Here is a 25,000-nt window from a genome sequence, read left to right on the forward strand (position 1 = left end):
GCACCGTGCACGCGACCGAGTAAGGCCACTCAGAGACATCCATTTCCCAGGTATATGCCCCCTACGCACTTTTGGTGGCGCAACTCGCACGAACAGTCCCACCTCGACCCCGTAAACAAGCTTTTTTGCCTCGAAGAGTTCGTCGGAGACGAAGAAGCAACCTTCAGTGCAAACGTAGCACTCTTTTGTGCAACCGCCCAAACAACGCCCCCTCTACCCTCTGTCGAAACACTCGGCATTGCTGCTCCCTAAGGTGAGCTTCTCCTCATAGGCAATTCCGCTCTTATCCGGTCACGTTTGTGTGCCCGAATTTCGCAAGGCAACCTCCATGGGACATGGAAAAGACTCGAGAAGAGAGCTCGCTCACGGGAGAGAGAAGCCAAGGAGACCACGAGAGTGCTGAGAGTGGGACAGCGCTGAATAGGCGGGAGAAGCCTGCGCGTATAAACGGAGATATATATCCAATTGCAACGAAGGAACGTGCCAAAGATCGAGAACAATGGCAGAAATGCTAGTAACGTGCACTTCGGGACCAACGCATCACCGGAAGACAACCGCCAAACATCGAAAGAGTCGCGATGCTCCGCAACCTACGTGCAAAGCGGTCGCACACCGGGTAAGGGAGTGAGAGCCCCAAACATAGCTGGGCGAGGCGCTCACTCCGCTCTTTAATATCTCGTTAATACCGCCAAGGAAATGGCACAAGCACACACACACAAGCATCCTCGGAAGAGGACAGTTCGAGTGACAGGTCAAATCCAAGAGTTCCGAAGACTACCTCCAGGAACAATCGGGAACAAGACCGATTACAAGTCGTCGAGTCTGTTACTGGGCGAACACGAGATGCGCACAGGAAATCGATCAGCCCTCACAATGGCCCAAGGCCAGAGATCGGACTGCTACGATTTACCCCAACAATCATCGTGCCACTCTTCGCAGAGAGGTGATAGACGCCAACGAGCCCGCGCATAGCAATCGAGGTGTAAAAAGGGCGTTGAAGGCAGGAAGCCTGGACGAAAGAGGCTACGAGGTCACCTCGAAGCGGTCTAAGAATCGGGCGCACTTGGGGCGACTACCAGTGCCAACCCCTTATCCCGCGGTGCGTCCGACACACAGAAATTTCCAAGGCGGCCAAGGAGCCTCCCCGCATAGCAATCGGGGTGTGAGGTTACGGATGCAGCATTGATAGCAATCGAGGTGTGAGGCGAAGGATGCAGAAGTGAGAGCCGAGGGATGTAGCAGAGATAGCAATCGGGGTGTGTGATGCAGAAGAGATAGCAATCGAGGTGTGCGGTGGGAAGGGCCCAGCAGCCAGAATGCATGAAGCGACGGATGAAGCAGTGATGACAACCGGGCTGTGAGGAGAGGAGGGATGCAGCCAAGAAAGCAATCAGGGCTCGAGGCAAGGGATGCATCAAGGATAGCAATCATGTTGTGAGGCGAGATTCCAAAGGCTAAACGTGAGAGGCTGCAGGGTCGACTCAGAGAGGTCTATGCATGTGAGAGGCTGAAAGCAAGGTCGACTCGGAGCGGTCTATGCATCGGGCGCGCTTGGGGCGACTACCAGTGCCAACCCCTTATCCCGCGACGCGTCCGACAAAGAGAACGTTCCAAGGCGGCAGAGGAGGTTACCAGCCGAAGGATGCAGTAGCAATAACAGGTATAGTTCCGCGGCGGCCGAGAAGACTCACCGCATAGGAATCGGGATGCGAGGCGAGGGATGCGGCGGGAAGGCCCCGACGGCTAAACGGAAGAGGCTGCAGGGCCGCCTCGGAATGGTCCAAGCATCGGATGCGATTGGGACGACTACCAGTGCCAACCCCTTATCCCGCGATGCGTCCGATACACAGATAGTTCCAAGGCGGCCGAGGAGCCTCACCGCATATCAATCGGGGTGCGAGGCGAGGGATGGGGCGGGAAGGCCCCAACGGCTAGACGGAAGAGGCTTCAGGGCCACCTCGGAATGGTCCAAGCATCGGACGCGCTTGGGGCGACTGCCAGTGCCAACCCCTTATCCCGCGATGCGTCCGATACACAGATGGTTCCAAGGCGGCCGAGGAGCCTCACCGCATAGCAATCGGGGGTGCGAGGCGAGGGATGGGGCGGGAAGGCCCCAACGGCTAGACGGAAGAGGCTTCAGGGCCGCCTAGGAATGGTCCAAGCATCGGACACGCTTGGGGCGACTACCAGTGACAGCCCCCTATCCCGCGATGCGTCCGATACGAAGATGGTTCCAAGGCGGCCGAGGAGCCTCACCGCATAGCAATCGGGGTGCGAGGTGGGGGATGCGGCGAGATGGCCCCAACGGCTAGACGGAAGAGGCCACAGGGCCGCGTCGGAATAGTCCAAGCATCGGACGCGCTTGGGGCGACTACCAGTGACAACCCCTTATCCCGCGATGCGTCCGATACGAAGATAGTTCCAAGGCGGCCGAGGAGCCTCACCGCATAGCAATCGGGGTGCGAGGTGGGGGATGCGGCGAGATGGCCCCAACGGCTAGACGGAAGAGGCTGCAGGGCCGCCTCGGAATAGTCCAAGCATCGGACGCGCTTGGGGCCACTACCAGTGACAACCCCTTATCCCGCGATGCGTCCGATACGAAGATAGTTCCAAGGCGGCCGAAGAGCCTCACCGCATAGCAATCGGGGTGCGAGGTGGGGGATGCGGCGAGATGGCCCCAACGGCTAGACGGAAGAGGCCACAGGGCCGCCTCGGAATAGTCCAAGCATCGGACGCGCTTGGGGCGACTACCAGTGACAACCCCTTATCCCGCGATGCGTCCGATACGAAGATAGTTCCCAGGCGGCCGAGGAGCCTCACCGCATAGCAATCGGGGTGCGAGGCGAGGGATGCGGCGAGATGGCCCCAAAGGCTAGACGGAAGAGGCTGCAGGGCTGCCTCGGAATAGTCCAAGCATCGGACGCGCTTGGGGCGACTACCACTGCCAACCCCTTATCCCGCGATGCGTCCGATACACAGATAGTTCCGAGGCGGCCGAGGAGGTGGGGGATGCAGCGAGATGGCCCCAACGGCTAGACGGAAGAGGCTGCAGGGCCGCCTCGGAATAGTCCAAGCATCGGACGCGCTTGGGGCGACTACCAGTGACAACCCCTTATCCCGCGATGCGTCCGATACACAGATAGTTCCGAGGCGGCCAAGGAGCCTCACCGCATAGCAATCGTGGTGCGAGGTGGGGGATGCGGCGAGATGGCCCCAACGGCTAGACGGAAGAGGCTGCAGGGCCGCCTCGGAATGGTCCAAGCATCGGATGCGCTTGGGGCGACTACCACTGCCAACCCCTTATCCCGCGATGCGTCCGATACACAGATAGTTCCAAGGCGGCCGAGGAGCCTCACAGCATAGCAATCAGGGTGCGAGGCGAGGGATGCGGCGAGAAAGCCCCAACGGCTAGAGGGAAGAGGCTTCAGGTCCGCCTCGGAATGGTCCAAGCATCGGACGCGCTTGGGGCGACTACCAGTGACAACCCCTTATCCCGCGACGCGTCCGATACACAGATAGTTCCAAGGCGGCCGAGGAGCCTCACCGCATAGCAATCGGGGTGCGAGGCGAGGGATGCGGCGAGAAGGACCCAACGGCTACACGGAAGAGGCTTCGGGGCCGCCTTGGAATGGTCCAAGCATCGGACGCGCTTGGGGCGACTACCAGTGACAACCCCTTATCCCGCGACGCGTCCGATACACAGATAGTTCCAAGGCGGCCGAGGAGCCTCACCGCATAGCAATCGGGGTGCGAGGCGAGGGATGCGGCGAGAAGGACCCAACGGCTACACGGAAGAGGCTTCGGGGCCGCCTCGGAATGGTCCAAGCATCGGACGCGCTTGGGGCGACTACCAGTGACAACCCCTTATCCCGCGACGCGTCCGATACACAGATAGTTCCAAGGCGGCCGAGGAGCCTCACCGCATAGCAATCGGGGTGCGAGGCGAGGGATGCGGCGAGAAGGACCCAACGGCTACACGGAAGAGGCTTCGGGTCCGCCTCGGAATGGTCCAAGCATCGGACGCGCTTGGGGCGACTACCAGTGACAACCCCTTATCCCGCGACGCGTCCGATACACAGATAGTTCCAAGGCGGCCGAGGAGCCTCACCGCATAGCAATCGGGGTGCGAGGCGAGGGATGCGGCGAGAAGGACCCAACGGCTAGACGGAAGAGGCTTCGGGTCCGCCTCGGAATGGTCCAAGCATCGGACGCGCTTGGGGCGACTACCAGTGACAACCCCTTATCCCGCGACGCGTCCGATACACAGATAGTTCCAAGGCGGCCGAGGAGCCTCACCGCATAGCAATCGGGGTGCGAGGCGAGGGATGCGGCGAGAAGGACCCAACGGCTAGACGGAAGAGGCTTCGGGTCCGCCTCGGAATGGTCCAAGCATCGGACGCGCTTGGGGCGACTACCAGTGACAACCCCTTATCCCGCGACGCGTCCGATACACAGATAGTTCCGAGGCGGCCGAGGAGCCTCACCGCATAGCAATCGGGGTGCGAGGCGAAGGATGCGGCGAGAAGGACCCAACGGCTAGACGGAAGAGGCTTCGGGTCCGCCTCGGAATGGTCCAAGCATCGGACGCGCTTGGGGCGACTACCAGTGACAACCCCTTATCCCGCGACGCGTCCGATACACAGATAGTTCCAAGGCGGCCGAGGAGCCTCACCGCATAGCAATCGGGGTGCGAGGCGAGGGATGCGGCGAGAAGGACCCAACGGCTAGACGGAAGAGGCTTCAGGGCCGCCTCGGAATGGTCCAAGCATCGAACGCGCTTGGGGCGACTACCAGTGACAACCCCTTATCCCGCGACGCGTCCGATACACAGATAGTTCCGAGGCGGCCGAGGAGCCTCACCGCATAGCAATCGGGGTGCGAGGCGAGGGATGCGGCGAGAAGGACCCAACGGCTAGACGGAAGAGGCTTCGGGGCCGCCTCGGAATGGTCCAAGCATCGGACGCGCTTGGGGCGACTACCAGTGACAACCCCTTATCCCGCGACGCGTCCGATACACAGATAGTTCCGAGGCGGCCGAGGAGCCTCACCGCATAGCAATCGGGGTGCGAGGCGAGGGATGCGGCGAGAAGGACCCAACGGCTAGACGGAAGAGGCTTCAGGGCCGCCTCGGAATGGTCCAAGCATCGGACGCGCTTGGGGCGACTACCAATGACAACCCCTTATCCCGCGACGCGTCCGATACACAGATAGTTCCGAGGCGGCCGAGGAGCCTCACCGCATAGCAATCGGGGTGCGAGGCAAGGGATGCGGCGAGAAGGACCCAACGGCTAGACGGAAGAGGCTTCAGGGCCGCCTCGGAATGGTCCAAGCATCGGACGCGCTTGGGGCGACTACCAGTGACAACCCCTTATCCCGCGACGCGTCCGATACACAGATAGTTCCGAGGCGGCCGAGGAGCCTCACCGCATAGCAATCGGGGTGCGAGGCGAGGGATGCGGCGAGAAGGACCCAACGGCTAGACGGAAGAGGCTTCAGGGCCGCCTCGGAATGGTCCAAGCATCGGACGCGCTTGGGGCGACTACCGTTGCCAACCCCTTATCCCGCGATGCGTCTGATACACAGATAGTTCCGAGGCGGCCGAGGAGCCTCACCGCATAGCAATCGGGTTGCGAGGCAGATTATTGGGAAGGGAACCCCCTGGGATGCGGCTCAAGCAGTGCCCAAAGGGACTGGAATGCGGAATCACATCGAGAGACCCAAATGCTATACGAGGGCTCAAATCGAATTATCGATTTGGCCACGACATGGACGCATCGGAACGACTACCTTTGCCGAACCACTCGCAATTGCATCCATACCGAAACCAATAGACATTTCCGTTAGAGCCCTCGCATAGCATTCGGGAATCTCGCATGCCCCTCTAAATCGACCAATGCTGGCGCTCAATGAAAATCCGAGCGCTACCACCGTTCGAGCGCCAGCATTGGTCGAGTTAGAGGGGCACGGGGGAGAATGCTCCAGTCAACACCTCCCCTATATAAGTTATTTGTCCGATTCTCGCACAACCGTAGTCTGCCTCGTCGAATCAAACAACGGTCCCAGATTCCGACTTCCGTTCCGTAGAGACCCAAAAGCTAGATGGAGGCTCGCAAGAAAGAGAGTCGGCGCATAGCAATCGGGTTTCTCGAACGTTTAGGGACCGAGCTCACTTGCGGATAGGGCAAAATCCGCCAAGCAACCCAAAAGCTAGACGGGGGCTCGAATCGAATCGCCTAGGCGGCCACAACAACGACGTGTTGGATCGACTACCAGTGCCAAACCATTCAGCAAGACTAGTCTGTGTCGAGGCCGGATAGAGATTCTCAGAGAGCGCCCGCATAGCATTTAGGAGACCTGCCGCGTCCCTCACACTCGACAAATGGTGGTGCACGTTTATAAATCCGAGCGATCCCAACCCTTTCAAGCACCAACATCGGTCGAGATAGAGGGGCACGGAGGGGGCTGCGTGAGACAACACAGTCCCCTATATAAGTTATTTGTCCGATTCTCACACATCCGAAGAATGGTCATCAAATCGGACAACAGCCCAAACTTCCGACTTCCGTCCCAGAAAGCCCAAGAGCTATCTAAAACGTTCATGGCCGGAACTCGATCGCGGCTATACCAGTCCGCCAAGCAACCCAAAAGCTAGACTGGAGCTCTAGTCGAATCACCTCTGTGGCCATTGCAAGGACGTGTTGGAGCGACTACCATTGCCGAACCATTCCGCAGGTCGAGTCCATACCAAGGCCGCATAGAGATTCACGATGAGCTCCTGCATAGCAATCAGGAGACTTGCCGTGTCCATCACAATCGATAAATCCTGGTGCAAGATTTTTGCATCCGAGCGCTCCAACCAGTCGAGCACCAGCATCAATCGACATAAACGGGCACGGGGGGAGGATGCTCGAGAACACTACCTCCCCTATATAAGTTATTTGTCCGATTCTCAAGCAGCCGAAGTCTGGTCATCGAATCGGGTCAAAGACCACAACTTCCGACTTTACCCACAATGCAAGTCATCGAATCGAACATCGGCCCCCGAGTCGGACTCCATGCGTATGTCAGGTCATCGGACCCAAATTCCGCCTTCCTGCGCATGGCGGGCCATCAATATCAACTCGGTCATCGGACCCAAACTCCGCCTTTTTGCGTATGGCACGCCTTCAAATCGGTCATCGGACCCAAATTCCGCCTTCCTGTGCATGGCGGGCCATCAACATCAACTCGGTCATCGGACCCAAATTCCGCCTTTCTGCGCATGGCACGCCATCAACTCGGTCATCGGACCCAAATTCCGCCTTCCTGCGCATGGCAGGTCATCGGACACAAATTCAGACCTCGCCAATATGCCTACGTATCGAATCGGTCATCGGACCCAACTTCCGACTTCATCCATACTGTAGGGTCTTTGAGGTTGGCGCGGTGCGCTCAACCCAGGGAGTCGACCCATCGAAGCATACACCTCCCCTATATAAGCTATTTGTCCGATTCCCACACCTGTGTAGTTTGCACCTCTGACCAGGACATCGACCCCAACTTCCGAACTCGACTGCAACGACGGCACCAGCGCCTTGGTGCGCACCTTGCGACGCACAGTCCCAACATTCGCCTTCCTGCACATGGCAGGTCATCGGACCCAAATTCCGACCTCGCGAGTATGCCTACATATCGAATCGGTCATCGGACCCAACTTCCGACTTCATCCATACCGTAGGGTCTTTGAGGTTGGCGCGGTGCGCTCAACCCGGGGAGTCGACCCAACGAAGCATACACCTCCCCTATATAAGCTATTTGTCCGATTCCCACACCTGTGTAGTTTGCACCTCCGATCAAGACATCGACCCCAACTTCCGAACTCGCCTCCAACGACCGAACCAGCGCCTTGGTGCGCACCTTGCAACGCACAGTGCCAACATTCGCCTTCCTGCACGTGGCAGGTCATCGGACCCAAATTCCGACCTCGCGAGTATGCCTACATATCGAATCGGTCATCGGACCCAACTTCCGACTTCATCCATACCGTAGGGTCTTTGAGGTTGGCGCGGTGCGCTCAACCCGGGGAGTCGACCCAACGAAGCATACACCTCCCCTATATAAGCTATTTGTCCGATTCCCACACCTGTGTAGCTTGCACCTCCGATCAGGACATCGACCCCAACTTCCGAACTCGACTAAAAAGACCGCACCAGCGCCTTGGTGTGCACCTTGCAACGCACAGTGTCAACATTCGCCTTCCTGCACATGGCAGGTCATCGGACCCAAATTCCGACCTCATGAGCATACCTACTAATCGAATTGGTCATCGGACCCAACTTCCGACTTCATCCATACCGTAGGGTCTTTGAGGTTGGCGCGGTGCGCTCAACCTGGGGAGTCGACCCATCGAAGCATACACCTCCCCTATATAAGCTATTTGTCCGATTCCGACACCTGTGTAGTTTGCACCTCCGCTCAGGACATCGACCCCAACTTCCGAACTCGCCTGCAACGACCGAACCAGCGCCTTGGTGCGCACCAAAAGTGCGCACTTTTGGAGGGCACTTTTGTGCGCTCCAAAGGTGCGCACTTTTGGAGGGCACTTTTCTGCGCTCCAAAGGTGCGCACTTTTGGAGGGCACTTTTTGGAGGGCACTTTTCTGCGCTCCAAAGGTGCGCACTTTTGGAGGGCACTTTTTGGAGGGCACTTTTCTGCGCTCCAAAGGTGCGCACTTTTGGAGGGCACTTTTTGGAGGGCACTTTTCTGCGCTCCAAAGGTGCGCACTTTTGGAGGGCACTTTTTGGAGGGCACTTTTCTGCGCTCCAAAGGTGCGCACTTTTGGAGGGCACTTTTTGGAGGGCACTTTTCTGCGCTCCAAAGGTGCGCACTTTTGGAGGGCACTTTTTGGAGGGCACTTTTCTGCGCTCCAAAGGTGCGCACTTTTGGAGGGCACTTTTTGGAGGGCACTTTTCTGCGCTCCAAAGGTGCGCACTTTTGGAGGGCACTTTTTGGAGGGCACTTTTCTGCGCTCCAAAGGTGCGCACTTTTGGAGGGCACTTTTTGGAGGGCACTTTTCTGCGCTCCAAAGGTGCGCACTTTTGGAGGGCACTTTTGTGCACTCCAAAGGTGCGCACTTTTGGAGGGCACTTTTCCTGTGCTCCAAAGGTGCACACCTAGGTGAGCACCTTCGACCACACCTTGTAGCACACCAAACTCTGACTTTCGACTTCATCCGCAATGCAGGGTCTTTGAGGTTGGCGCAATGCGCACAACCAGGGGAGTCGACCCATCAAACCCAACACCTCCCCTATATAAGCTATTTGTCTGATTCTCATACATGCGTAGCCTGCAGGAGCAATTAGGACATCGACCCCAACTTTCGGCTTCTAAACGAAAACAAGGTCTTTGAGGTTGGTGTAATGCGAACAACTAGGGGAGTCAACCCATCAAACCCAACACCTCCCCTATATAAGCTATTTGTCTGATTCTCATACATGTGTAGTCTACAGGAGCAATTAGGACATCGACCCCAACTTTTGACTTCTTAACGAAAACAAGGTCTTTGAGGTTGACGTAATGCGCACAACCAGGGGAGTCGACCCATCAAACCCAACACCTCCCCTATATAAGCTATTTGTCCGATTCTCATACATGTGTAGCCTGCAGGAGCCATTAGGACATTGACCCCAACTTTTGACTTCTTAACGAAAACAAGGTCTTTGAGGTTGGCGTAATGCGCACAACCAAGGGAGTTGACCCATCAAACCCAACACCTCCCCTATATAAGCTATTTGTTTGATTCTCATACATGTGTAGCCTGCAACAACGATTAGGACATCCACCCCAACTTCTGAATTCGTCTGCGTTGACCGCACCAAAGGTGCACGCCTTGGTGCTCACCAAAATCCGACTTCCGACTTCTTCTGCTATGCGGGGTCTTTGAGGTTGGCGCAGTGCGCACAACCAGGGGAGTCAACCCACCGAATGCAACACCTCCCCTATATAAGCTATTTGTCTGATTCTCATACATGCGTAGACTGCAGCAATGATTAGGACATCCACCCCAACTTTTGACTTCTTAAACAAGACAGGGTCTTTGAAGTTGGTGCAGTGCACACAACCAGGAGAGTCGACCCATCAAACGCAACACCTCCCCTATATAAAGCTATTTGTCCGATTCTCATACGTGTAGTCTGCAGCAGCGATTAGGACATCGACCCCAACTTCCGAATTCGTTTGCATTGACCGCACCAAAGGTGCACGCCTTGGTGTGCACCCTGGAGTGCACTTTGGTGCTCACCTCGGTGCACACTTTGGTGTGCACCTCGGTGTGCACCAAAGGTGCGCACCTTGGAGCGCACCAAAGGTGTACACTTTGGAGCGCACCACATAGGGTCTTTGAGAGGTTGGCGCAGTGCGCACACCAAGGTGGGTGTTGAGGTGCGTGCCGAGGTGGGTGGGTGCTAGGGTGCGCTCCATGGTGGGTGCCAGGGTGGGTGCGTGCTAGGGTGGATTCCAAAGAGGGTCATAGGGTGGGTGCCAAGGTGGGTTGGTGATATAGTGGGTTCAAAGGTGGGTACTAGGGTGGGTTCCAAGGTGGGTCACAAGTTGGGTGCCAGGATGCGTGGGTGTTAGGTTGGGTGCCAAGGTGGGCTCCTGCGTGGGTGGGTGCTAGGGTGGGTTTCAAGGTGGACGCGAGGGCGGGTGCCAAGGTGGGTAACAAGTTGGGTGTTAGGATGGGTGAGTGCTAGAGTGGGTGCCAAGGTGGGTGGGTGCTAAGGTGGATGCCAAGGTGGTTCACAGGGTGGGTGGGTTCTAGGGTGAGTTCCAAGGTGGGGTCACAGGTTCAGTGCTAGGGGTGGGTGTCAAGGCGGTGTCAAGGCGAGGTGTCGAGGTGCCTGGGTGCTAGGGTGTGGATGCCAATGTGGGTCATAGGGTGGGTACTAGGGTGGGCTGCAATGTGGGTGCCAAGGTGGGTAACATGCTCGGTGGGTTCTAAATTGGGTGCCAGGGTGGGTGTGCACCCACCTTGCCCGAGGTGGGTGCCAAGGTGCCAGTGTGGGTGGGTGCTAAGGTGGATGCCAAGGTGGGTGAGAAGGTGGGTGATAGGTTGAGTGGTAGGATGGGTGGGTGCCAAGATGGGTCACAGGGTGGGTGCAAGGGTGGGTAGGTGCTAGGGTTGGTGTCAGGGTGGGTGGGTGCTAGGTTGGGTTCCAAGGTGGGTGCGAGGGTGAGTGTCAAGGTGGGTCACAGGTTAGGTGCTAGGATGGGTGAGTGCTAGGGTGCAAAGGTGCCAGGGTGGGTGCTAGGATGGGTCGATGCTAGGGTGAGTGGCAAGGTGGGTCCACAAGTGTCAAGGTGGGTGCCGAGGTGGGTGCCAAGTCGGCGACTGCTATGGTGGATGCCAAGGTGGGTCACGGGGTGGGTGCCAAGTTGCTAGGTTGGGTTCCAAGGTGGGTGCCAACGTGGGTGCTAGGGTGCGTGGGTTAAAGGGTGTGTCACAACGTGGGTGCCAGGATGGGTGCGCACCCACACTGGCCAAGACGGGTGCGGGTGCAAGGTTGGGTTCCAAGCCCGGTCACAGGCTGGGTGCTAGGATGGGTGGGTGCCAAGGTGGGCACCAGGGTGGGTGCACCCACCCTGGCCAAGGTGGGTCACGGGGTGGGTCCTAGGGTGGGTAACGGGGTGGGTACTAAGGTGCGTGCCAAGGTGGGTCATAGGGTGGGTGCCAAGGTGGGCACCAGGGTGGGTGTGCACCAACCCTAGCCAGGGTAGGTCACGGGGTGGTTGTCGGGGTGGGCGTCAAGGAGCCAAGGTGGGTGGCAAGTAGCCAAGTTGCGTGCCAAGGTGGGTGTCGGGGTGGGTGCCAAGGATCCAAGGTGGGTGCCAAGGAACCAAGGTGGGTGTCTGGGTGGGTGCCGAGGTGGGAGCCAGGGTGGGTCCCAAGGTGAGTGCAAAGGTGGGTGCCAGGGTCAAGGTGAGTGCCAATGTGGGTTCCAAGGTGCCAGGGTCAGGGTGAGTGCCAATGTGGGTTCAAAGGTGCTAAGTTGGGTGCGAGGTTGGGTGCGAGGGTGGGTGGGTGCCAAGGTGTGCTAGGTGGAAGCCCGGGTGGGTCGGCATCCCATGGGTGTCGAGTTGGGTGCCTGATGGGTGCTTCTTGTCAAGTTTTAGTCGTCGGGACTCATTTCGAGCCTTAGAGGTCGTTTCTTGTCCGGTTGCCCTGTCTTCGACCTGGGAACCCAATTTTGGTCCTCGGGTCCCATTTTTTTTTGTCTCGCATCCCACTTTTGGCCTGTGGCCTTTTCGGGGTCGATTCTCGTTTTGGGCATCAGAGCATGTTTCTTCTCCTAAAACCCAATATTTGTTTATTAAGTCTCGGAACACATTTTTGTTCTCGTGGACCCATCATGGGTCTTGGAACGCATTTGTGGTCCTTGGGTCCCATTTTGCATCCCGAAACTTGTGTTTTGGTGCTTGATCCCTATTTTGGGTGCCCACCTTGCACCAAGTGCGCACCCGGGGCAAACCGAGCGCCTTGGTGCACCGGGGCAAGATCGAGCGTGCACCCGAGGCGCCCCGAACATGCACCAAGGTGCACTCGGCCCACATGTGAGCGCAGGTCGTTGCGCCCGAGGTGGTGTGTGGGCACCGCGTTGCAGACGGGACACTGCACGCACACGACGCCCCCTCCAGGTGCACGCACGTAGGCCGGGCCGGGTGCACACCCGACGCCCTAGCAAGGTGCGCGCACCCGGGCAGGGCTCACACTTGGCGAACGGGGCGCACTTCGCGAGGGAGGGTGTGCACCTCGACGGGGGTGGGTGGCCGGGGTGGATTCGCACGTGGGTCGCGGTTTGCTAAGTACACACTGCGACAAGCTCATAACGGGTGCGATCATACCAGCGTTAGTGCACCGGATCCCATCAGAACTCCGCAGTTAAGCGCGCTTGGGCCGGAGTAGTACTGGGATGGGTGACCTCCCGGGAAGTCCCGGTGTTGCACCCTTTTTTAGTTTTTCGCCGGGCGTCGCAATGCTATTTGAATAAACCTTTTGCCCGTTTGCGTTCTCGTCGGGGCCGGGCCGGGCCGGGGTGCGCTGCCCGCACTACCGCGCGCGCGGGGGCGACACCGGAGCGCGCACCCGAGGCACCCCGAGCACACAGGCCACGGTGCAACCCGGGCGTTGTGCGCGCACCCCGGTGCGCCCGAGGTGCTGCGCGCGCACCCAGGTGAAATCGGTGTGCACCTCGGCCAGTGCGCGCTCGGTCGAGTCGCGCACGTTGGCCAAGGTGCACGGTGATGTTTCTTACTCTAAGGTTCCGCACCAGACGCCCGGGACAGGTGAGCGAAGCTGGGCGGGGGCCGGGTGCGCGGCCGGGGCAGGTGCACGCAGCTGGAGAGAGCTTTGGAGCACACTTCGGAGCGCACCAATGATGCGCTCCATTCAAAAGTTTCCTGAAAAGGCAAAAAAAGTTGAGATTATAGAATTTCCCACTTGAGAGATTGTAAAAAAAAAAAATTTAAAATGAAGGAAACGCGGGTGCCAAGGTGTGCGCAGCCCAGCCAAGGTGTGCGCACCAAGGCGCCCACCCTGGCGAAGGTGCACGCAAGGTGCGCACCCGAGGCAAACCGGACAATTAACCCAACTTTCGACTTCGCGCGCACCTTGGAGCGCACTTCGGAGCGCTCCTTGGTGCGCACCAATCTTGGGCACCTCGGAGTGCACCATGGCGCCCACCAAGGTGCGCACCCGGGGCAAACCGAGCTCCGACTTCGTGCGCACCTTGGAGCGCACGAAAGGTGCGCACCATGGCGCCCACCAAGGTGCGCAGCCCAGCCAAGGCGTGCGCATCAAGGTGCGCACCCTGGCGAAGGTGCGCACCCGGGGCAAACCGAGCTCCGACTTCGTGCGCACCTTGGAGCGCACAAAAGGTGCGCAACCCAGCCAAGGTGTGCGCACCCCGGTCAAACCGAGCTCCGAATCGTGCGCACCAGAGGTGCACGCCATCGTGCGCACCTTGGAGCACACTTCGGAGCCCTCCTTGGTGCGCGCCGATGTTGCGCACCTCGGAGCGCACCCGGGGAAAACAATGCAATTAACCCGACTTTCGACTTCGTGGGCACCTCGGAGCGCTCTCGGGTTCGCACCTCGGAGCACACCGAGGTGCGCACCTTTGATGCGCTGCCTTCACCAATTTCCAGAAAAGGCAAGAAAACATTGAGAAGGTGTGCGCACCGAGGTGCCCACCCTGGCGAAGGTGCACGCGAGGTGCGCACCCGGGGCAAACCGGGCTCCGACTTCGTGCACGCCGCACCTTGGAGCACACTTCGGAGCGCTCCTTGGTGCGCACCAGGGCGCGCAACCCAGCCGAGGTGCCCACCCCGGCGAAGGTGCACGCGAGGTGCGCACCCGGGGCAAACCGGGCTCCGACTTCGTGCACGCCATGGTGCCCACCGCGGCGAAGGTGCACGCGAGGTGCGCACCCGGGGCAAACCGGGCTCCGACTTCGTGCACGCCGCACCTTGGAGCACACTTCGGAGCGCTCCTTGGTGCGCACCATGGTGCCCACCAGGGCGCGCAACCCCGCCGAAGGTGCACGCGAGGTGCGCACCCGGGGCAAACCGGGCTCCGACTTCGTGCACGCCGCACCTTGGAGCACACTTCGGAGCGCTCCTTGGTGCGCACCATGGTGCCCACCAGGGCGCGCAACCCCGCCGAAGGTGCACGCGAGGTGCGCACCCGGGGCAAACCGGGCTCCGACTTCGTGCACGCCATGGTGCGCACCGCGGCGAAGGTGCGCACCCGGGGCAAACCGGGCTCCGACTTCGTGCACGCCGCACCTTGGAGCACACTTCGGAGCGCTCCTTGGTGCGCACCAGGGCGCGCAACCCAGCCGAGGTGCCCACCCCGGCGAAGGTGCACGCGAGGTGCGTACCCGGGGCAAACCGGGCTCCGACTTCGTGCACGCCGCACCTTGGAGCACACTTCGGAGCGCTCCTTGGTGCGCACCATGGTGCCCACCAGGCCGCGCAACCCAGCCAAGGTGTGCGCACCAAGGTGCACGCGAGGTGCGCACCCGGGGCAAACCGGGGTCCGACTTCGTGCACGCCGCACCTTGGAGCACACATCGGGGCGCTCCCGGGTTCGCACCGGCGTTGCGCACCGTGGTGGGCACCTCGGAGCACACCAAGGTGGGCAGCGAGGTGCGCACCTTTGATGCGATGCCTTCACTAATTTCCATAAAAGGCAAAAAAAAAACGAGATTTTAAAATTTCCGTTTTGAAAGATAGTGAGAAAAAGGGAATGCTGGTGCCATCTTGAGCCCGCCCTGGTGCGCAGCCCAGCCAAGGTGTGCGCACCAAGGTGCCCACCCTGGCGAAGGTGCGCGCCCGGGCAATTAACCCAACTTCCAACTTCGCGCGCGCCAGGGTGGGAGCGCACCCAACAACCGGGCCTGGGAAGAGCCAATGCGAGAAACCCCACCAAACGCTCTGACAAAAAAAGAGGGGGCGCTCCAGTAACCCCGCTTCGGAGCGCACCCTGGGCAAACCCAGCCAAGGTGCCCACCCCGGCCAAGGTGCAGGCGAGGTGCGCACCCGGGGCAAACCGGGCTCCGACAACGTGCACGCCGCACCTTGGAGCACACTTCGTAGCGCTCCCGGGTGCGCACCTCAGAGCACACCAAGGTGGGCAGCGAGGTGCGCACCTTTGATGCGCTGCCTTCACTAATTTCCAGAAAAGGCAAAAAAAAAAGGAGATTTTAAAATTTCCGTTTTGAAAGATAGTGAAAAAAACGGAACGCGCGTGCCATCTTGAGCCCGCCCTGGTGCGCAGCCCAGGTAAGGTGCCCACCCTGGCAAAGGTGCGCACCCGGGCAATTAACCCTACTTCCGACTTCGTGCGCGCCAGGGTGGCAACCGGGCCTCGGAAGAGCCAATGCGAGAAACCCCACCAAACGCTCCGACAAAAAAAGAGGCGGCGCTCCAATAACCCCGCTTCGGAGCGCAGCCGGGGCAAACCCAGCCAAGGTGCCCACCCCGACGAAGGTGCACGCGAGGTGCGCACCCGGGGCAAACCGGGCTCCGACAACGTGCACGCAGCACCTTGGAGCACACTTCGAAGCACTCCCGGGTGCCCACCGGCGTTGCGCACCGTGGTGGGCAGCGAGGTGCGCACCTTTGATGCGCTGCCTTCACTAATTTCCAGAAAAAGGCAAAAAAAAATGAGATTTTAAAATTTCCATTTTGAAAGATAGTGAAAAAAAAGGAACGCGGGTGCCATCTTGAGCCCGCCCTGGTGCGCAGCCCAGGCAAGGCATGCGCACCAAGGTGCCCACCCGAGGTGCACACCCGGGGCAAACCGGGCTCCGACTTCGTGCAGGCCGCACCTTGGAGCACACTTCGGAGCGCTCCTTGGTGCGCACCATGGTGCCCACCAGGGCGCGCAACCCAGCCAAGGTCTGCACACCAAGGTGCCCACCCCGGCGAAGGTGCACGCGAGGTGCGCACCCGGGGCAAACCGGGCTCCGACTTCGTGCACGCCATGGTGCCCACCGCGGCGAAGGTGCACGCGAGGTGCGCACCCGGGGCAAACCGGGCTCCGACTTCGTGCACGCCGCACCTTGGAGCACACTTCGGAGCGCTCCTTGGTGCGCACCATGGTGCCCACCAGGGCGCGCAACCCAGCCAAGGTGTGCGCACCAAGGTGCACGCGAGGTGCGCACCCGGGGCAAACCGGGGTCCGACTTCGTGCACGCCGCACCTTGGAGCACACATCGGAGCGCTCCCAGGTTCGCACCAGCGTTGCGCACCTTTGATGCGCTGCCTTCACTAATTTCCAGAAAAGGCAAAAAAAAACGAGATTTTAAAATTTCCGTTCTGAAAGATAGTGAAAAAAACGGAACGCGGGTGCCATCTTGAGCCCTTCCTGGTGCGCACCCCAGGCAAGTTGTGCGCACCAAGGTGCCCACCCTGGCGGAGGTGCGCGCCCGGGGCAATCCGGGCTCCGACTTCGTGCACTGCATGGTGCCCACCAAGGCGCGCAACCCAGCCAAGGTGCCCACCGCAGCGAAGGTGCACGCGAGGTGCGCACGCGAGGTGCACACCCGGGGCAAACCGGGCTCCGACTTCGTGCACGCCGCACCTTGGAGCACACTTCAGAGCGCTCCTTGGTGCGCACCAGGGCGCGCAACCCAGCCGAGGTGCCCACCCCGGCGAAGGTGCACGCGAGGTGCGCACCCGGGGCAAACCGGGCTCCGACTTCGTGCACGCCATGGTGCCCACCGCGGCGAAGGTGCGCACCCGGGGCAAACCGGGCTCCGACTTCGTGCACGCCGCACCTTGGAGCACACTTCGGAGCGCTCCTTGGTGCGCACCATGGTGCCCACCAGGCCGCGCAACCCAGCCAAGGTGTGCGCACCAAGGTGCACGCGAGGTGCGCACCCGGGGCAAACCGGGGTCCGACTTCGTGCACGCCGCACCTTGGAGCACACATCGGGGCGCTCCCGGGTTCGCACCGGCGTTGCGCACCGTGGTGGGCACCTCGGAGCACACCAAGGTGGGCAGCGAGGTGCGCACCTTTGATGCGATGCCTTCACTAATTTCCATAAAAGGCAAAAAAAAAACGAGATTTTAAAATTTCCGTTTTGAAAGATAGTGAGAAAAAGGGAATGCTGGTGCCATCTTGAGCCCGCCCTGGTGCGCAGCCCAGCCAAGGTTTGCGCACCAAGGTGCCCACCCTGGCGAAGGTGCGCGCCCGGGCAATTAACCCAACTTCCAACTTCGCGCGCGCCAGGGTGGGAGCGCACCCAACAACCGGGCCTGGGAAGAGCCAATGCGAGAAACCCCACCAAACTCTCTGACAAAAAAAGAGGGGGCGCTCCAGTAACCCCGCTTCGGAGCGCACCCTGGGCAAACCCAGCCAAGGTGCCCACCCCGGCCAAGGTGCAGGCGAGGTGCGCACCCGGGGCAAACCGGGCTCCGACAACGTGCACGCCGCACCTTGGAGCACACTTCGTAGCGCTCCCGGGTGCGCACCTCAGAGCACACCAAGGTGGGCAGCGAGGTGCGCACCTTTGATGCGCTGCCTTCACTAATTTCCAGAAAAGGCAAAAAAAAAAGGAGATTTTAAAATTTCCGTTTTGAAAGATAGTGAAAAAAACGGAACGCGCGTGCCATCTTGAGCCCGCCCTGGTGCGCAGCCCAGGTAAGGTGCCACCCTGGCAAAGGTGCGCACCCGGGCAATTAACCCTACTTCCGACTTCGTGCGCGCCAGGGTGGCAACCGGGCCTCGGAAGAGCCAATGCGAGAAACCCCACCAAACGCTCCGACAAAAAAAGAGGCGGCGCTCCAATAACCCCGCTTCGGAGCGCAGCCGGGGCAAACCAAGCCAAGGTGCCCACCCCGACGAAGGTGCACGCGAGGTGCGCACCCGGGGCAAACCGGGCTCCGACAACGTGCACGCAGCACCTTGGAGCACACTTCGAAGCACTCCCGGGTGCCCACCGGCGTTGCGCACCGTGGTGGGCAGCGAGGTGCGCACCTTTGATGCGCTGCCTTCACTAATTTCCAGAAAAAGGCAAAAAAAAATGAGATTTTAAAATTTCCGTTTTGAAAGATAGTGAAAAAAAAGGAACGCGGGTGCCATCTTGAGCCCGCCCTGGTGCGCAGCCCAGGCAAGGCATGCGCACCAAGGTGCCCACCCGAGGTGCACACCCGGGGCAAACCGGGCTCCGACTTCGTGCAGGCCGCACCTTGGAGCACACTTCGGAGCGCTCCTTGGTGCGCACCATGGTGCCCACCAGGGCGCACCCGAGGCAAACCGGGCTCCGACTTCGTGCACGCCGCACCTTGGAGCACACATCGGAGCGCTCCCAGGTTCGCACCAGCGTTGCGCACCTTTGATGCGCTGCCTTCACTAATTTCCAGAAAAGGCAAAAAAAAACGATATTTTAAAATTTCCGTTCTGAAAGATAGTGAAAAAAACGGAACGCGGGTGCCATCTTGAGCCCTTCCTGATGCGCAGCCCAGGCAAGTTGTGCGCACCAAGGTGCCCACCCTGGCGGAGGTGCGCGCCCGGGGCAAACCGGGCTCCGACTTCGTGCACTGCATGGTGCCCACCAAGGCGCGCAACCCAGCCAAGGTGCCCACCGCAGCGAAGGTGCACGCGAGGTGCGCACCCGAGGTGCACACCCGGGGCAAACCGGGCTCCGACTTCGTGCACGCCGCACCTTGGAGCACACTTCAGAGCGCTCCTTGGTACGCACCAGGGCGCGCAACCCAGCCAAGGTGCTCACCCCGGCGAAGGTGCACGCGAGGTGCGCACCCGGGGCAAACCGGGCTCGGACTTCGTGCACGCCGCACCTTGGAGCACACATCGGAGCGCTCCCGGGTTCGCACCAGCATTGCGCACCTTTGATGCGCTGCCTTCACTAATTTCCAGAAAAGGCAAAAAAAAGAAAAAAATGAGATTTTAAAATTTCCGTTTTGAAAGATAGTGAAAAAAACGGAACGCGGGTGCCATCTTGAGCCCGCCCTGGTGTGCAGCCCAGGCAAGTTGTGCGCACCAAGGCACCCACCCTGGCCAAGGTGGGTCACGGGGTGGGTCCTAGGGTGGGTAACGGGGTGGGTACTAAGGTGCGTGCCAAGGTGGGTCATAGGGTGGGTGCCAAGGTGGGCACCAGGGTGGGTGTGCACCAACCCTAGCCAGGGTAGGTCACGGGGTGGTTGTCGGGGTGGGCGTCAAGGAGCCAAGGTGGGTGGCAAGTAGCCAAGTTGCGTGCCAAGGTGGGTGTCGGGGTGGGTGCCAAGGATCCAAGGTGGGTGCCAAGGAACCAAGGTGGGTGTCTGGGTGGGTGCCGAGGTGGGAGCCAGGGTGGGTCCCAAGGTGAGTGCAAAGGTGGGTGCCAGGGTCAAGGTGAGTGCCAATGTGGGTTCCAAGGTGCCAGGGTCAGGGTGAGTGCCAATGTGGGTTCAAAGGTGCTAAGTTGGGTGCGAGGTTGGGTGCGAGGGTGGGTGGGTGCCAAGGTGTGCTAGGTGGAAGCCCGGGTGGGTCGGCATCCCATGGGTGTCGAGTTGGGTGCCTGATGGGTGCTTCTTGTCAAGTTTTAGTCGTCGGGACTCATTTCGAGCCTTAGAGGTCGTTTCTTGTCCGGTTGCCCTGTCTTCGACCTGGGAACCCAATTTTGGTCCTCGGGTCCCATTTTTTTTTGTCTCGCATCCCACTTTTGGCCTGTGGCCTTTTCGGGGTCGATTCTCGTTTTGGGCATCAGAGCATGTTTCTTCTCCTAAAACCCAATATTTGTTTATTAAGTCTCGGAACACATTTTTGTTCTCGTGGACCCATCATGGGTCTTGGAACGCATTTGTGGTCCTTGGGTCCCATTTTGCATCCCGAAACTTGTGTTTTGGTGCTTGATCCCTATTTTGGGTGCCCACCTTGCACCAAGTGCGCACCCGGGGCAAACCGAGCGCCTTGGTGCACCGGGGCAAGATCGAGCGTGCACCCGAGGCGCCCCGAACATGCACCAAGGTGCACTCGGCCCACATGTGAGCGCAGGTCGTTGCGCCCGAGGTGGTGTGTGGGCACCGCGTTGCAGACGGGACACTGCACGCACACGACGCCCCCTCCAGGTGCACGCACGTAGGCCGGGCCGGGTGCACACCCGACGCCCTAGCAAGGTGCGCGCACCCGGGCAGGGCTCACACTTGGCGAACGGGGCGCACTTCGCGAGGGAGGGTGTGCACCTCGACGGGGGTGGGTGGCCGGGGTGGATTCGCACGTGGGTCGCGGTTTGCTAAGTACACACTGCGACAAGCTCATAACGGGTGCGATCATACCAGCGTTAGTGCACCGGATCCCATCAGAACTCCGCAGTTAAGCGCGCTTGGGCCGGAGTAGTACTGGGATGGGTGACCTCCCGGGAAGTCCCGGTGTTGCACCCTTTTTTAGTTTTTCGCCGGGCGTCGCAATGCTATTTGAATAAACCTTTTGCCCGTTTGCGTTCTCGTCGGGGCCGGGCCGGGCCGGGGTGCGCTGCCCGCACTACCGCGCGCGCGGGGGCGACACCGAGCGCGCACCCGAGGCGCCCCGAGCACACAGGCCACGGTGCAACCCGGGCGTTGTGCGCGCACCCCGGTGCGCCCGAGGTGCTGCGCGCGCACCCAGGTGAAATCGGTGTGCACCTCGGCCAGTGCGCGCTCGGTCGAGTCGCGCACGTTGGCCAAGGTGCACGGTGATGTTTCTTACTCTAAGGTTCCGCACCAGACGCCCGGGACAGGTGAGCGAAGCTGGGCGGGGCCGGGTGCGCGGCCGGGGCAGGTGCACGCAGCTGGAGAGAGCTTTGGAGCACACTTCGGAGCGCACCAATGATGCGCTCCATTCAAAAGTTTCCTGAAAAGGCAAAAAAAGTTGAGATTATAGAATTTCCCACTTGAGAGATTGTAAAAAAAAAAAATTTAAAATGAAGGAAACGCGGGTGCCAAGGTGTGCGCAGCCCAGCCAAGGTGTGCGCACCAAGGCGCCCACCCTGGCGAAGGTGCACGCAAGGTGCGCACCCGAGGCAAACCGGACAATTAACCCAACTTTCGACTTCGCGCGCACCTTGGAGCGCACTTCGGAGCGCTCCTTGGTGCGCACCAATCTTGGGCACCTCGGAGTGCACCATGGCGCCCACCAAGGTGCGCACCCGGGGCAAACCGAGCTCCGACTTCGTGCGCACCTTGGAGCGCACGAAAGGTGCGCACCATGGCGCCCACCAAGGTGCGCAGCCCAGCCAAGGCGTGCGCATCAAGGTGCGCACCCTGGCGAAGGTGCGCACCCGGGGCAAACCGAGCTCCGACTTCGTGCGCACCTTGGAGCGCACAAAAGGTGCGCAACCCAGCCAAGGTGTGCGCACCCCGGTCAAACCGAGCTCCGAATCGTGCGCACCAGAGGTGCACGCCATCGTGCGCACCTTGGAGCACACTTCGGAGCCCTCCTTGGTGCGCGCCGATGTTGCGCACCTCGGAGCGCACCCGGGGAAAACAATGCAATTAACCCGACTTTCGACTTCGTGGGCACCTCGGAGCGCTCTCGGGTTCGCACCTCGGAGCACACCGAGGTGCGCACCTTTGATGCGCTGCCTTCACCAATTTCCAGAAAAGGCAAGAAAACATTGAGAAGGTGTGCGCACCGAGGTGCCCACCCTGGCGAAGGTGCACGCGAGGTGCGCACCCGGGGCAAACCGGGCTCCGACTTCGTGCACGCCGCACCTTGGAGCACACTTCGGAGCGCTCCTTGGTGCGCACCAGGGCGCGCAACCCAGCCGAGGTGCCCACCCCGGCGAAGGTGCACGCGAGGTGCGCACCCGGGGCAAACCGGGCTCCGACTTCGTGCACGCCATGGTGCCCACCGCGGCGAAGGTGCACGCGAGGTGCGCACCCGGGGCAAACCGGGCTCCGACTTCGTGCACGCCGCACCTTGGAGCACACTTCGGAGCGCTCCTTGGTGCGCACCATGGTGCCCACCAGGGCGCGCAACCCCGCCGAAGGTGCACGCGAGGTGCGCACCCGGGGCAAACCGGGCTCCGACTTCGTGCACGCCGCACCTTGGAGCACACTTCGGAGCGCTCCTTGGTGCGCACCATGGTGCCCACCAGGGCGCGCAACCCCGCCGAAGGTGCACGCGAGGTGCGCACCCGGGGCAAACCGGGCTCCGACTTCGTGCACGCCATGGTGCGCACCGCGGCGAAGGTGCGCACCCGGGGCAAACCGGGCTCCGACTTCGTGCACGCCGCACCTTGGAGCACACTTCGGAGCGCTCCTTGGTGCGCACCAGGGCGCGCAACCCAGCCGAGGTGCCCACCCCGGCGAAGGTGCACGCGAGGTGCGTACCCGGGGCAAACCGGGCTCCGACTTCGTGCACGCCGCACCTTGGAGCACACTTCGGAGCGCTCCTTGGTGCGCACCATGGTGCCCACCAGGCCGCGCAACCCAGCCAAGGTGTGCGCACCAAGGTGCACGCGAGGTGCGCACCCGGGGCAAACCGGGGTCCGACTTCGTGCACGCCGCACCTTGGAGCACACATCGGGGCGCTCCCGGGTTCGCACCGGCGTTGCGCACCGTGGTGGGCACCTCGGAGCACACCAAGGTGGGCAGCGAGGTGCGCACCTTTGATGCGATGCCTTCACTAATTTCCATAAAAGGCAAAAAAAAAACGAGATTTTAAAATTTCCGTTTTGAAAGATAGTGAGAAAAAGGGAATGCTGGTGCCATCTTGAGCCCGCCCTGGTGCGCAGCCCAGCCAAGGTGTGCGCACCAAGGTGCCCACCCTGGCGAAGGTGCGCGCCCGGGCAATTAACCCAACTTCCAACTTCGCGCGCGCCAGGGTGGGAGCGCACCCAACAACCGGGCCTGGGAAGAGCCAATGCGAGAAACCCCACCAAACGCTCTGACAAAAAAAGAGGGGGCGCTCCAGTAACCCCGCTTCGGAGCGCACCCTGGGCAAACCCAGCCAAGGTGCCCACCCCGGCCAAGGTGCAGGCGAGGTGCGCACCCGGGGCAAACCGGGCTCCGACAACGTGCACGCCGCACCTTGGAGCACACTTCGTAGCGCTCCCGGGTGCGCACCTCAGAGCACACCAAGGTGGGCAGCGAGGTGCGCACCTTTGATGCGCTGCCTTCACTAATTTCCAGAAAAGGCAAAAAAAAAAGGAGATTTTAAAATTTCCGTTTTGAAAGATAGTGAAAAAAACGGAACGCGCGTGCCATCTTGAGCCCGCCCTGGTGCGCAGCCCAGGTAAGGTGCCCACCCTGGCAAAGGTGCGCACCCGGGCAATTAACCCTACTTCCGACTTCGTGCGCGCCAGGGTGGCAACCGGGCCTCGGAAGAGCCAATGCGAGAAACCCCACCAAACGCTCCGACAAAAAAAGAGGCGGCGCTCCAATAACCCCGCTTCGGAGCGCAGCCGGGGCAAACCCAGCCAAGGTGCCCACCCCGACGAAGGTGCACGCGAGGTGCGCACCCGGGGCAAACCGGGCTCCGACAACGTGCACGCAGCACCTTGGAGCACACTTCGAAGCACTCCCGGGTGCCCACCGGCGTTGCGCACCGTGGTGGGCAGCGAGGTGCGCACCTTTGATGCGCTGCCTTCACTAATTTCCAGAAAAAGGCAAAAAAAAATGAGATTTTAAAATTTCCGTTTTGAAAGATAGTGAAAAAAAAGGAACGCGGGTGCCATCTTGAGCCCGCCCTGGTGCGCAGCCCAGGCAAGGCATGCGCACCAAGGTGCCCACCCGAGGTGCACACCCGGGGCAAACCGGGCTCCGACTTCGTGCAGGCCGCACCTTGGAGCACACTTCGGAGCGCTCCTTGGTGCGCACCATGGTGCCCACCAGGGCGCGCAACCCAGCCAAGGTCTGCACACCAAGGTGCCCACCCCGGCGAAGGTGCACGCGAGGTGCGCACCCGGGGCAAACCGGGCTCCGACTTCGTGCACGCCATGGTGCCCACCGCGGCGAAGGTGCACGCGAGGTGCGCACCCGGGGCAAACCGGGCTCCGACTTCGTGCACGCCGCACCTTGGAGCACACTTCGGAGCGCTCCTTGGTGCGCACCATGGTGCCCACCAGGGCGCGCAACCCAGCCAAGGTGTGCGCACCAAGGTGCACGCGAGGTGCGCACCCGGGGCAAACCGGGGTCCGACTTCGTGCACGCCGCACCTTGGAGCACACATCGGAGCGCTCCCAGGTTCGCACCAGCGTTGCGCACCTTTGATGCGCTGCCTTCACTAATTTCCAGAAAAGGCAAAAAAAAACGAGATTTTAAAATTTCCGTTCTGAAAGATAGTGAAAAAAACGGAACGCGGGTGCCATCTTGAGCCCTTCCTGGTGCGCAGCCCAGGCAAGTTGTGCGCACCAAGGTGCCCACCCTGGCGGAGGTGCGCGCCCGGGGCAATCCGGGCTCCGACTTCGTGCACTGCATGGTGCCCACCAAGGCGCGCAACCCAGCCAAGGTGCCCACCGCAGCGAAGGTGCACGCGAGG

The 25,000-nt window shown here is 60.7% G+C and overlaps 2 non-coding genes across 2 annotated transcripts; both read left to right on the forward strand.

The window, feature by feature from the left end:
- The first annotated feature begins 12,865 nt into the window (after positions 1 to 12,865).
- On the forward strand, positions 12,866 to 12,984 carry LOC131867037 (5S ribosomal RNA). The gene has a single exon (XR_009365634.1). It is a non-coding gene; the product is annotated as a 5S ribosomal RNA (ribosomal RNA).
- A 7,819-nt stretch (positions 12,985 to 20,803) lies between these two features.
- On the forward strand, positions 20,804 to 20,922 carry LOC131867049 (5S ribosomal RNA). Its single transcript, XR_009365645.1, has one exon. It is a non-coding gene; the product is annotated as a 5S ribosomal RNA (ribosomal RNA).
- The last annotated feature ends 4,078 nt before the right edge of the window (positions 20,923 to 25,000 follow it).

This window comes from Cryptomeria japonica, unplaced genomic scaffold (genome assembly GCF_030272615.1).
Source record: "Cryptomeria japonica unplaced genomic scaffold, Sugi_1.0 HiC_scaffold_162, whole genome shotgun sequence".
In the NCBI taxonomy this organism is placed as follows: Eukaryota; Viridiplantae; Streptophyta; class Pinopsida; order Cupressales; family Cupressaceae; genus Cryptomeria; species Cryptomeria japonica.